Below are 13,329 nucleotides of genomic sequence, written 5' to 3'. Positions count from 1 at the left end.
CCATACACGTGAAAGAAATAATAATATTTTAATTTAGTTTTAGGTTCATTGTTCTACTAAATATATATATTTTTTTCTGTATAAATAAATATAATAATAATAAGTTTTATATAAAATTGCAAATTCTTGAAATAACTTGACCTTACTTGCTATTCTTATTTCAGATTTTAAATACATAAACAATAAATTTATATCAATTTTACTTGTAAACTATACTCCACGAAATCTGTAGTTAACTGATATTCTTAAATATATTGTACAAGTGTTGCTATTGTTTTCTTACTATTATTTTGAAATTAATATAATTAGAACGAATAGAAAATTTAATCACCTCTGTAGATTCTTCATCTTCATTGACATCATCATATTTAATGAAGGCAAAACGAAGTTGATTTTCAAATAATTCGCGTGCTTCTTGTTTTTCTTTCTTACTTAATTTATTCATATTAAGCTTTTAATAGCCAACCACCAGCAATAGTTAATAATAATATATTGACAAACTATTCCACACAATATCAAGCCCCAACGGAGCCATTGCCAGTACTATGGGTGCAGACAACGATATATTATTTAATACAATTTATACTTGCTTTAGCATATATAAATACATATATCACCATTTACTATACAGTAATCACAATTAAACACATAAAACAAGGAGAAATACGGCCTCTAACTAATTTTAAGTTTGATATTCTACATATCGTAAGTGAGAAGTTATCGATAAAACAACGCTAGGTGTTGGCTTGTACGATCGTTAACACGCTCTCCATTCACGACTTCTGACATACTGTTCGATTTTTTAACATAGCTTAATAGATAGAAAAGTTTAAAGAAGTGTTTCCAGATTTCCATAAAAGATTGAATCCAATTTAATCTAATGAACAGAAGTCTTCTAGCACCTTATTATGAATTTAAACTTCATAGTTTAAATTACGTATACGTTCTTATGTTATAAAACATGAGTTCTACAACATAAGGACGTATATTACTAACATTTAAATTGAGATAAAATTAGTATTATAGTTTTAGTTTAAGATAAGATATAAAGTTTAAGAGATAAAATACATAAACAAAATAGTTGTTTGTATTTTACCTTAAAAATGTGTTTTTACAAGATCCTATTATTTATAAAAGGTTTTAGCAATAAGTTGTCGATTTATAGTCTGTTTTCTGAAGCTTTTTTAGATTTTCGCGTATAAATGGATATATACGGCAGAGGTTCGTTTTTATAACATAAATAAAGATAATAAATCAAACAAATGATTAAATCATTAATATATAACATATTATAAACAAAAGCTACCTAAAACACAATACATAAATTAAAAGCCAATAAAGTGTATCACATAGAAAAATTGAGTTTCAAAATGAAAGAACACATACTCCATAGGTGGTGTTCGTAATGCTGTAGAAAGTTGACGTCGTATCGTTCTGAGAACATCGCACAAGGAAGCTCGTTGTACAGTTTGATTGTACGCGGAAGAAAGTTCCTTGAATACTTTACTGTGGAGGAACGCCACTCATCCAAGTGGTGGGTGTCCTAATTTGTGACGTGTTATGTGAAAGTGGAAGTCGGCGGCAGGAATCAGGTGAAACAGCTCTCCGGATCACTCTCCGTGATAAATGCGTTAAGCGACGTGTCTCTATGCAACCCAAGTTATCTAGCCGTTCACAAAGCCTTGGATCCTCGACAATACGAACAGCTGTGCGTTGAACGCGCTTAAATGGTTCGACCTGATACTGAGGTGCACTAGACCAGAGATGACAATAATACTCCTTATTTAGCCGGACCTGCCATTTGTAGAGCGCTTTTTTATTTTAATGTTGCAGTAAATTTAACATCGTCCTAGAAATATACTCTTTAAATCGGGCACATAATGATTATAATCGTAATCCATATTTTTGCTGCTACTTAATAACAGGTGTGAATTTTTTATGAAATGCCTTTTGTTGGACTTAAATTTTCCGAACATTTACAATCGTAATTTATATTTTTTTACACCATTATAAAGTAGATATTTCAACGAACAAAAAGCCCCCAAACTTTTTGAAAAAAGCTGATATTTCGACGTCAGTATTTTCGATTGAAAATGAGGGTGCTTTTTTGATATTAAGTTAAAATAAGGCAAAAAAATAAATATTTTAAATCAAATAAATTACAGTGTATTTGGGACATAACAAGGTAAGTTTTCACCAAATTTCGAAGAAAAACATTTTTTTTTAAAAAGATATAAATAAAAAACCAAAAACTTGTTTTTTTTTTAATTTTTCACCTAAATTTTGAGGTTATGTGAAAAAAGTGTAATTACAAAAGTTGTAGATCTCTTTATTACCTTTAATTTTTTGCCATAGGACGTGTAGTTTTGCCGGAAATCGAGATAAACCGTTTTTTACCCTAAAACACCCCCCCTTTTCCACTTCCCGACCTCAGATCGCCCGTAATTTATTTTTCCCTTTATTTTGTTATATTCTCGTCCTTTACCAATGGGTTTCATCTTACTGTAATATTTTTTGGTTTCAAAAATTATCGACCCTGGTCTACTAGTTCAATTTATTGCAATAAGAAAATAAGGTGATTGTTAAGAAACACTAGTGACCTCCCCCGATTTTGCACGGGTAGTAGAGCATCGGCTAATACTTCATTTGGCACGTTACGTGTTCACTTTGATGATTTTCATCAAAGTGAACACCGATACCCACATTCAACACCCAGACGTCAGTTGGAAGACTAGACCATAATATCATACTTCAGCTACTATAGGCCTCTTGTAACTCATAATATTATGTCTACCGAACCACAACCAATGCACGAGAATCATACAAATTTTAATATGTATAACTTGTAAAATATATATTTTTTTTGTAGCTGTATAAAAATAATTTGATGTTATTTAAGTAAATTATGCGGTATAATAATAATTTCATTGGCTGTATTTATTTCTTATCCTTCTTTGTTCTCTCTACAAAATATGTTTTACCTTTGTAGGAAGAACATTATTTTAGCATGTAGCATAAGTATTAATATTTTTAAGGATTTTTGTATTGTTACGCGAAAGAAGTATATGTTCTTGCGCAAGTACAAAAACATTCAGATTTTTTTTAAATCAACTTTTAAAGATGTTTCCCAATTCCTATGTTCTTTATTTGTGACTTCTCTTGGTGTTTAAATCCCATCCTACTAACTCACCATACTTATTGTAATCGAGCTTTAAATTAAATGTTAATTTTGGAACGTTTTATTACTAGTAATATAATGTGATAACAAAAAAGGCTTGCAATTAACTTAAAAGAGTCAAAACCCCTGAAGTTATAATTATTGCTACCAAATCCTGCCATATTATATGCTAAGGGCATATATGGTGGAAATGTTTATATCGAGCCTAATTATGAAAATATCTAATAAGGCGATCCTTATGAATCGACTTGTGATCGTACAAGATATAATAGCGTTATTCGCCGTATAATTTTCTTGAGCTATGATACTGCGGGTTGTTAGATAATTTTTCGTGCTCGTCACCAGTGAAGTTCGGGCAAAAATGATGATGTTTACCTCTTTTGTCAGATGGCCAATCACCACACAAATAAATTGCAGCGCCGGTTCAGACAAGTTGCTAAGAGCAGCTATGATACGAACAGATAATTTAAAAGCTGCTCGGCAATTTTAATCACGGAATTCGCAAAATGTTCATGAATGCATTGTATTTTTTTTTTGGAAAAGGAGGACAAACGAGCGTGTCACCTGGTGTTAAGTGATCACTGCCACCCACATTCTCTTGCAACACCAGAGGAATCACAGGAGCGTTGACGGCCTATACGCAAAGCTACACATCCAGAATATGGTAGTGATGATATTCTAATTTGTGGCGTGTCGTGCAAAGGTGGAATTCGTGGGCAGGAATCAGGTGAAATAGATATTCGGAACACTTCCTGTAATAAATGTGGACTCGAAGTCCACTTGAACTTGCGTGGTCCAGAACTTGTGTATTTCAATCGGGTAACTAGAAAGCTGCCGATTTTGGCGACGTGATTCGATTTGCTACATAAAAAATCTGGAGGCTCGGTCATATATCCTCTTTAGAACCTTTGTGTTCAGCGCCAACCCAAGTCCGATTTTTTTGTAGTCAGATGCTGCTTTAACTGACGCATCGAACCAGGGCTGTGATCTGCCACCGATCGCTACTACAGAGCTTGGTATAAAATATCCATGCCCTGTAGTATCATATTGGCCACTGCAACGGCATAGGCACTGGGAACATCCGAAGGGTAACAAACCTTGCCCCAAGGATAAGATGCAAAAAAGGAACGCATCCTATCCCAATCTGCTGACTTGTAGTGCCAAACTGATGGTCTGCGACGTGGGCGTCGGATAGGCACTACAGATACTACCTGACCAGGTAATGGTCGGACGTTTCGAGAGGGGCGTCGACAGGGACCTCGTAACTATCGGGATGTGTAGTCAGTAGAAGATTTGTATTTTAAATTTGGAACTTTACTATCCAGCTTCGTAAATTAGAAACGTTATAAACCTGTTGTTTATCAGTTAGTGCCGAAGGTATATGTTACTTCTAAATAACACAAATATTTGGATCTTCTTTAAGGTTTTACTCCGAAATCATACTTATAGATCTTCTATAGTCATTCATCTTTGTGTGAAATTTTGATTCATTTCCTATTAATGGCATTACTATTATGACCGTATGTGTATTTCTTTTTGTATCTAGTTTTTAAGTGCTTGTTTAATACTTATATTCATTGAGAATAATTTTTATTGTTTTTTCGTGGAACGGAGAGTTGTAATCCATATTAAGGTAATAAAATAGTTAAGATATTAAAACCTACATTTATAGTAGTTGGTTACTTTACCGTATGTAAAGATAGTAGATAAGATAATAGGTTGATAGTTACTTTGTCGTATATAATTCAACTATCGTATGTAATTAATTTACCAGTGGAAGTAGTTTAAAGATAAGGAAACATACCCCATTTTACAATTATGTATGACTTTTCTTTGGTCCACTATATTTTTTAAATAATGCTAACGCGATTCCTTAATTTCTACCACAGTAATAAGAAGTTCTAGAAGTAACCCGACCAAAAGAAAACCTATCAACATCCCTAGTTTACGTATAGGTACTGTAAACAAAACACATTGCACCCAAAAATTAGTAGGTCGTACCTACAATATAATATAACTTCATAAGATTAAGTGATGTTCTATTTCATATCTCTTTGTATATTAGTGACCGAACCCGAAGCAATTACTGTTGAAAATCGAGGAACAAGTGTTTCCTAAATTCCGCAGATCACTGCAATTTTTAAGAAATCAATATACTTGAAAATCCAGGAAAGTGATCATTCTTGAATATAATATAACAATAAAACGAATTAATGAAGTAAAAAAACTCGATTCTTACGTACCCTATTAATTTCTTCCTCCGAAATTAAGTTAGAACTACAAGAGTCTGTCATTGCCATAATTACAATTCTCAGTTGTCACGAAAACATCAGTCTTAATTATGACATCCCCCGGCCAATAAATTAAACAGCAGAATAAATGAAACACAAAGCTAAATTAAGTCTGCCGATGTTTCACGGTGGTAAAAAACAACTGATACCACATTACGTGAACTTTTCAAATATTTATTAAAGAGAGAAAGAAAGTAAAGGCAAATTAGAATAATATGGTTTATTAATGTTAAAAGTAATTTTGTTTGGATGCGGACTTCTCAACTTGGCGTGCGCTTGCTAGTTACGGTTGGTACGAGCTGGTACATGCGACATCGATCTAAAATAGATTTTAAATACGAACCAACCTATTTACGTTGAATGTTGCATAATGTGAAATTTATGTTCGTATTGGTATATCTAGTATATCACTACATATTATTATAAAACCAAGTCCTCAGCCGCGTCTGTCTGTTCACGATAAACTCAAAAACTACAGCATCGATTTTCATGTTATTTTCAACAACGGAAAGCGTCCTTCTCGAGGAAGGTTTTAGTATTATTTTGTTAAGTTTTTGTATGCATATATTAACGATTTTGATATTTGAATATATTAACGAACTTTCTTGGAGGTTTCGGAAAAAATGAGCCGTCTGGGAGCTTTCAACGAAAACGCTTTCTAAACCCTTTGAAATATAACAAAAATAATCTATGGTGGAATAGAGTATCTTATAGAAAAGTCCGTGATGGCATATAATTATCAAATTAAGGATAAAATACTATATAGGAAAACATACTTTAAACACACAAATACGATTTTAACCCTTATCATTTTATTACTACATAATAACTATTATAAAATCATTCATTATTACGTTTTTGTTTCACTTGTAACTCATTAGCTTTGATTATACATTTCCGATGGCTTTAGACTACATTATTCGCAAAAACTTACATCATTCCTTGAAGAATTGTGTCTGTCGGGTCAGCTGGTTATTTGTAAAATGTTGATGATCAATGAAAAAGGTATGAAGTAAAGATAGTATAATATAATATGATATACCAAAAATATTCTGTACTATCACAAAATTAATGTGACCAAAGTAGGATGAATGACGAATATACCATCAAATACTTAGTACCTAAGATTGATAAAAAATATAGTAGCTCTGGCAAAGAAACATGACTATTATATTCAAATTCAAATATTTTTATTCAAAATAGGATGTGACATCACTTATTGAAAGTCAAAAACTACCACCCATACCAAAATGAATGCCATGAAAAATATGTTTACAAAGTAATATTGTACAATTAAACTTTTTATTTAAAAGCCTGAGGGCGGTCACTCCATTCCCAATCTGTGGTATCATTAAGAAAGTCATTTATGTTATAGTAACCTGTCATAGCCATAATGTTAACACCAGGAACAGATATAAACTTATAATGCCTACTACTCGGCTAAGTCCAGTTAGTAAGTCTTTTGTGGGGCGTTAATATGCTTTTACAGCTGGATCCCAGAAAATGTTCAAAACAAAAGTATTTCCTTAATCAAAAAAATTGTTAAAAAACATTTGTGTGGGAAAGGTTACTATAGCATAAACGATTTTCTTAATGACACCACGGACTGGGAATAAAGCGAACACCCTCAGGTTCTTTAATTATAAATGTTTATTGTACGATATCACATTGTAATACATATTTTTATATTAAAAAAAAAACCGCTGAGTTTCTTGCGCCCATTCTTGTCAGGTCTGAGGCAGTCTCATTTGAATGGGTGGTAGTTATTGATGTTCAATAAGCGATTTTGAATCCTATTTTGAATAAAAATATTTGAATTTGAATCCTTCAATATGGGGACCCCATTGTTATTAGGAACGTAGAGTTATGCCAAGAAATATAGCAGATTCCACTGGTTCTATCATCCGTTTAACAAAACACTTGCAAAACATTTTTAACATTTGGTACGGTAAATTTAATATATTTAGTTTTCTTGCTATTTAACAATAGGTTATTAGCGCTAAACCACTACACGATGTCAGATAGAATATCGTTCACTTCGTCATACATAGCTTGGTTACTTTTCAGTTTGAAAATCAGTGAAGTGTCGTCCGCAAACAATACTACCTTATGTTTTTTCTCTATAAGATTAGGAAGATCATTTATATAGATAAGGAAGAGGAACGGTCCAAGAATAGACCCTTGTAGTAGTTGTTGTACTCGAGGAGACCCAGGAGATCCTCTGCCATTCACATCGAACTTCTGAATTCTATTGTTTAGATATGAAGTCAGAAGATGAGAAATAATGTACCAATTTGTATTATATTATGTACCTATGTATATAAAATATAAATACTTAAACACTTTGCTGATTGTAATCATTACATCGCAAAAACACGTGCTAAAAAATTGCCACGTGTCAATTGCCACTGTCAAGAAATAAAATTATAATATTAAAAAAATACCTTTAAACAACCGACTACTATATAAAAATACGCAATAATTTTAATACTTCTTAGTGTATATTATATGTATTGTTTTGGAATTTTGTTTTTGAAGTCGGTTGTTTTTGTTTAAAAAAATATTTTGTTATTATTATTGTTATTTAATTTCCTTTTATTAACTGTTGTCGATAGTGAAGGTGTCGGTGTCATTTTTCTACATATCGTGCCATGATTATGTATTGGAGACGTTACATTACATTTTTTAACCTCTGTAATATTGAAATTGTATTCGGGGTGAGTGGTTTTTGTGCAGAACTTTTGTGGAGAGCTAGATACTTCCATAAATAGTGCGATTTCCTCCTGAAGTTGGCATTTTACAGAGGCAGTCTTAAGATTTGAGATTTCTGTCTGCGCCCTGGTAAGCTTTTCTTGAGTTTTTTCTAATGATGGCCTAAGTTCTAGAATAATTGACGAGTCAAGAACAGTTGAGTTACGGATCGATTCTTCTGCTTGATTGAAAATGTCTTGTTCAGATCATTGATCGCATTAACTTCCGACGGATCGTACAGTTATCCATTGTTAGCGTGCTAAATTGACGAATATCCGATTTCAGAGAATAATAGAAGGGTGAAAAATTATAGAAAATAAAATTTTAGAACAAATAAGTTCGTTTTAATTCCGTTCGTAGTCAATCTTCAAGATTTGTAATCTAATTTGAGTAACATATTATAGATAGGTAAATTAGTTAATAAAGTCTTATTTCTGGCACAATTTAATAGTTTAAGGGGCAATTAGTTTACTATTCTTTATTTAATAAATATTCTTTATTTTACGATGATTAAGCACACAGTTTTAATTACGGTTAAAATCGTAACTTTTATTAACCGCTTTCTTCACCTTCATCTTAATGCATGGATTTCGGAATAAATACAATTTTACTATGTACTAATTAATTTGATTGTATAAAAATACGCAATACTTTTAATACTTCTTAGTACATATTTTATGTATTGTTCTGGAATTTTGTTTTTGAAGTCGGTTGTTTTTGTTTAAAAAAAATGATTTGTTATTTTTATTGTTATTTAATTTCATTTTATTAACTTTTGTCAATAGTGAAGTGAAACATTTTTATCTGACTGTTTAAAATTACATTTTATGAAGTGACACGAAACAGGAAAAAAAACAAGGGACGAAACAGGAATGTGAGACGAAAACTCTAGGCGAAAGAGGAACATATCAGCACTATTTAAGCAACAGCAAGCGCCATCTATATACCACACTCTATCGTAACAAAACAACGCTTTGCGTAGCAAGTTCAAAGTAGACAAATGGTGCGGTTTAACATCGATTCATATATTAAACGTTTGTATATTTCTTCAATCTCTTTATATAAGATTTTATTGTGAATTAGTGTCATAAACGTACCAGCTGAATACATAATATATATATATCTATTGCAATAAATGTCATAAAAACAAAAGCCTCATATTTTGTGAAATATTTGGTCGAAACATTCTTCAAAAAGTTTGGTAAAGTCCAATTTTACAAAAGTAATGGCAAAGAAAGATGAAAAGGGGATCCTACAGTCCTGACGTTAGATGTCTACGTTATGAAAACAGTGGATCTAATCTCCATAAAACTTTTTATAACAACGAATGGCAACCTGCACCACAAAGGTCTTCACGATATCATCCTTATGAGACCAGTGATTTGAAGCAATTGCACCAAAATCGACCTAAATAGTGCCCCAGATGTTTCAGTTCAGGAAAATCAAAAAGACTCTTCTATCTGACTATCATAAATATAATGACTTACCTCATGCGTAGGTTATTTTTTTTGTGATTAACTTTAGGTGTAGGTTATTTTTTATTGAAATTTTAATTGGTTAGATTATTTTTGGTTTAGTTTTTGTTTATCTAAAAAATATAATTGTATTGTTTTTAGATTTTTTTTAATTTGTGAAATAACGTAGAAACGTTTAAAAATATTATTTAGATGTATTTATGTTATTTTTAAAAATAAAGGCAAGTTTCCATTGCGTTAATTTTCGTATTTTCAGTATTTAGAACTAGGTACCTATTATTATTATTCAAATGTTAATACATATCTACATAATATAAAAAAAAGCAATTGAGGACAATTATTATTGGGGCTGCAGGTTATCGACTGTAAAGTAGATCCTCTAGATGGAGCCACAACCTGAGAGTTGAACATACCAAAATTGCGGTCAATGCGTCACTCTTACGGTTGGCTCAGTTGGTAAGAGCGCTCTGACGGAACCCGAGAGGCGCTGATTCGAGTCCCGCGTCGTCTATAAATTTTGGTACAAATTAAATTTTTATTCTCGAGGACAGTTTTACGTGTATTTTTTGGTATGAAATTTTGTATCTTGTGTTACAGGGTGTTTTATAGGAAGTAGACTAACAAAATGGTTGTAGGTAGTGGAGGCTATTACCTAATCCTTACATACTAGAATAAACTTCAATTTTTGTTTCAACAATTTGAAACTTTCGACAATATTTTAAATATTAGGTACAATACGAGGGCTGCACTAAAAGTATCTGGAATGGATTATTTCCACTGTTCCTGTCATATTAAAATCTTTTTAATTGAAAACTCCTTGGTTTTCAAAATCGAATACCATTTATTTATTTAAAAAAAGATTCTCGGTCTTGTCACAAGGTCTTTTCAAACTTGTTTAGTCGTTGAGAAAATGGAATTGACTTGAGAAAATTCTAGAGCGATGATTTATTATGACTTTCGAAGTGGTTTAACACAAAAACAGTGTGTTGACCGGATGGATGAAGCCCCATCCAAAACCACAATTTATCGCTGGTTTGCTGAATTTCAACGTGGACGTGTCAAGCTCAGTGATGATCCCCGTAAAGGTCGCCAAAAACTGCAGTCACCAAAGAAAACGTTGATGCTGTGCGTAAGCTGATTGAGGAAGATCGACAGGCAACTTTAGACATTGGCATGAGTCAAATACAAATAATCTTGCTTGAACAATTAAGTGTAAAAAAGTTGTTTTCCCGATGGATACCGCATTTGCTCTGTGATGAGCAAAAAGCGGCTCGCGTTACTTGGTGCGTCAGAAGTCTCGAAAGATTCCACGCAGGATCCTCAAATGCTGTATACAACATCGTATCAGGTGACGAATCCTGGATATACACGTACGAACCCGAAACAAAAAACCAGTCACGAGTTTGGCTGTTCGAAAATGAGTTAAAGCCAACAAAAATTGTTCGTTCACGGAGTGTTGCAAAAAAAATGGTGGCCACGTTTGTCTCCAAAACCGGCCATGTTGCGACTATTCCTCTTGAGGGACAAAGAACGGTTAATGCAGAATGGTATGCTAGCATTCGTTTGCCACCTTTCGTTTCTGAACTCCGTAAAGAGAACTACAACCGCCGCATCATTCTCCATCACGACAATGCGAGTTCTCACACCGCGCACAGAACAAAAGAGTTTTTAGAGCAAGAAAACATAGAATTATTAGACCATCCGCCGTACAGCCCCGACCATAATTTCTGTACTTCCCTAAAATAAAGAATAAATTGCGTGGTCAGAGATTTTCATCACTTGAAGAAGCTGTGGACGCATACAAAACGGCCATTTTGGAGACCCCAACTTCCGAAGGGAATGGTTGCTTCAATTATTGGTTCCATCGTATGGAAAAATGTATCAAATTTCGCCGAGAATAAATCGAAAACCAATAAATACATTTTTAAATAGTAATGTTGTGTCCTTGTTTCCCGAAATTTTCAGTGCCGCCCTCGTAGCTTCAAAACTAAACATTAATAGCCCCTCTATCACCATAATTTCGTTGGTCTATTGGAAACAGTCAGTCACTGGTCCTCGCTATCAGGCCATCGGGAGGCCAAGTTGCTCCTAGGCAACTATCAACGTAACAGCGCCAAATAATGTATAAGCTTGAGCAGGCGACAAGTGAGAGCCCTCACGGGGTTCCTCTCAGGCCACTGCAAGCTGAATGTTCACTTAGCCAGAATGGGTCTCAGTGAATCAAACCTATGCAGATTCTGCTGCGAAGCCGCTGAAGACCCCATACACATCCTTCTATAAAGCGAAGCCATTGCCAGAACCAGGCTGGGGTGTCTTAAAATACCTTCACTCAAGCAGAGGACGCCATGTCTGGACCCTCTGAGAATCCTACGCTTCTTAAAAGTAATAGGTCTTGTGAATATCATTTAAATCCCTGCACAGTAGGGGACACGTTTCTTAGTTAGTAGCTCGAGGCTACATTTTTTCACAGCTCATTTTTTTACATAGGAAGTCAAGTGTAGGCGCGCTAGCACAAGCAGGGGGCACAATAGATCCTAGGATTAAAGTGTATCTAAGTCTCCTGCTCATAATAATAATCTGCCTTCCAAATGAGCTGTATAAATAAATGACATATTTCAAGTGTAATTGAGCTAAGCTCCCACCGGGTGACTCCAACTGATTTCTATGTTAAATTGTTTCTCGGCCATTTCTGGACCGATTTGAAGTCGTAGAAAGCTTTCAAAATTTTCTAGGTAATTGTCGAGACAGAATTTAAAATTTAGACTTGATTCAATTATTATAATTAACAACAAACATGATTTACAAATATTCCAAATTAGAACGCGCTATTTATATTTATTTAAAAATTGAGCCGATTGATAAAATCACATTAAGTTTTAATTGTAACACTGCTATCAATCGAGAGTGCTTCGACTACCAAGTTCTTATTTATTGAATTTGCAAATCAGCACAAGTCTCTCATCTGACCAAATAAGGCGCTTATTCCTCATATGGCGCCAAATCCCAAAAGATTCTTTTATTGTTTTGTTTTTGTACACAGACTTAGTTTACCTCGGTTCGCTCAAATATACGCCCCAGCGAAGCGGTACGACGAGCGATTGCAGCATCCTAGTCTAATTTATCTGTTTTGATTCATCAACTGTAGGTACTCAATAAACCCTTGTGTATTTATTGACATATTCATGTAAGGCATAAGGTATTTGACGTTTGAGTACTTTTTGCATCACTTTACATATTTTAATTAAATAATTTGTTAAACGATGATGTTGTAAATGTTGATTTAAGAGTGACAATGCGTAAAACGCAAATATAAACTTTTCACATTCATAATTTTTTTGACCTAGATGAATAAAGTGATTTTGATTTGATTATCAGTGGTGACATGCCTTCACACAGAAGTTTTCAAGGAATTTTGAAAAAAAAACTGAAATGAATACCCAGGATAATACTACAAGGCTATCTTTGTTTTCTCTGGGTCTTCACTGAGCTAGAGGTCCGGGGTTCGAAACTGAGTAGGTGCATATATTTATACGAGAAATACCTATGTTTGTTGCCAACGAATTTCTATGTATTTTTTTATGGGAAAGGAGGACGAACGAGCGTACGGGTCAACTGGAGTTAAGTGATCACCGCC

This window comes from Leptidea sinapis, chromosome Z (assembly GCF_905404315.1).
Source record: "Leptidea sinapis chromosome Z, ilLepSina1.1, whole genome shotgun sequence".
Taxonomy (NCBI): Eukaryota; Metazoa; Arthropoda; class Insecta; order Lepidoptera; family Pieridae; genus Leptidea; species Leptidea sinapis.
The sequence above is the reverse complement of the archived record's forward strand: the minus strand, read 5'-3'. Positions refer to the sequence as shown.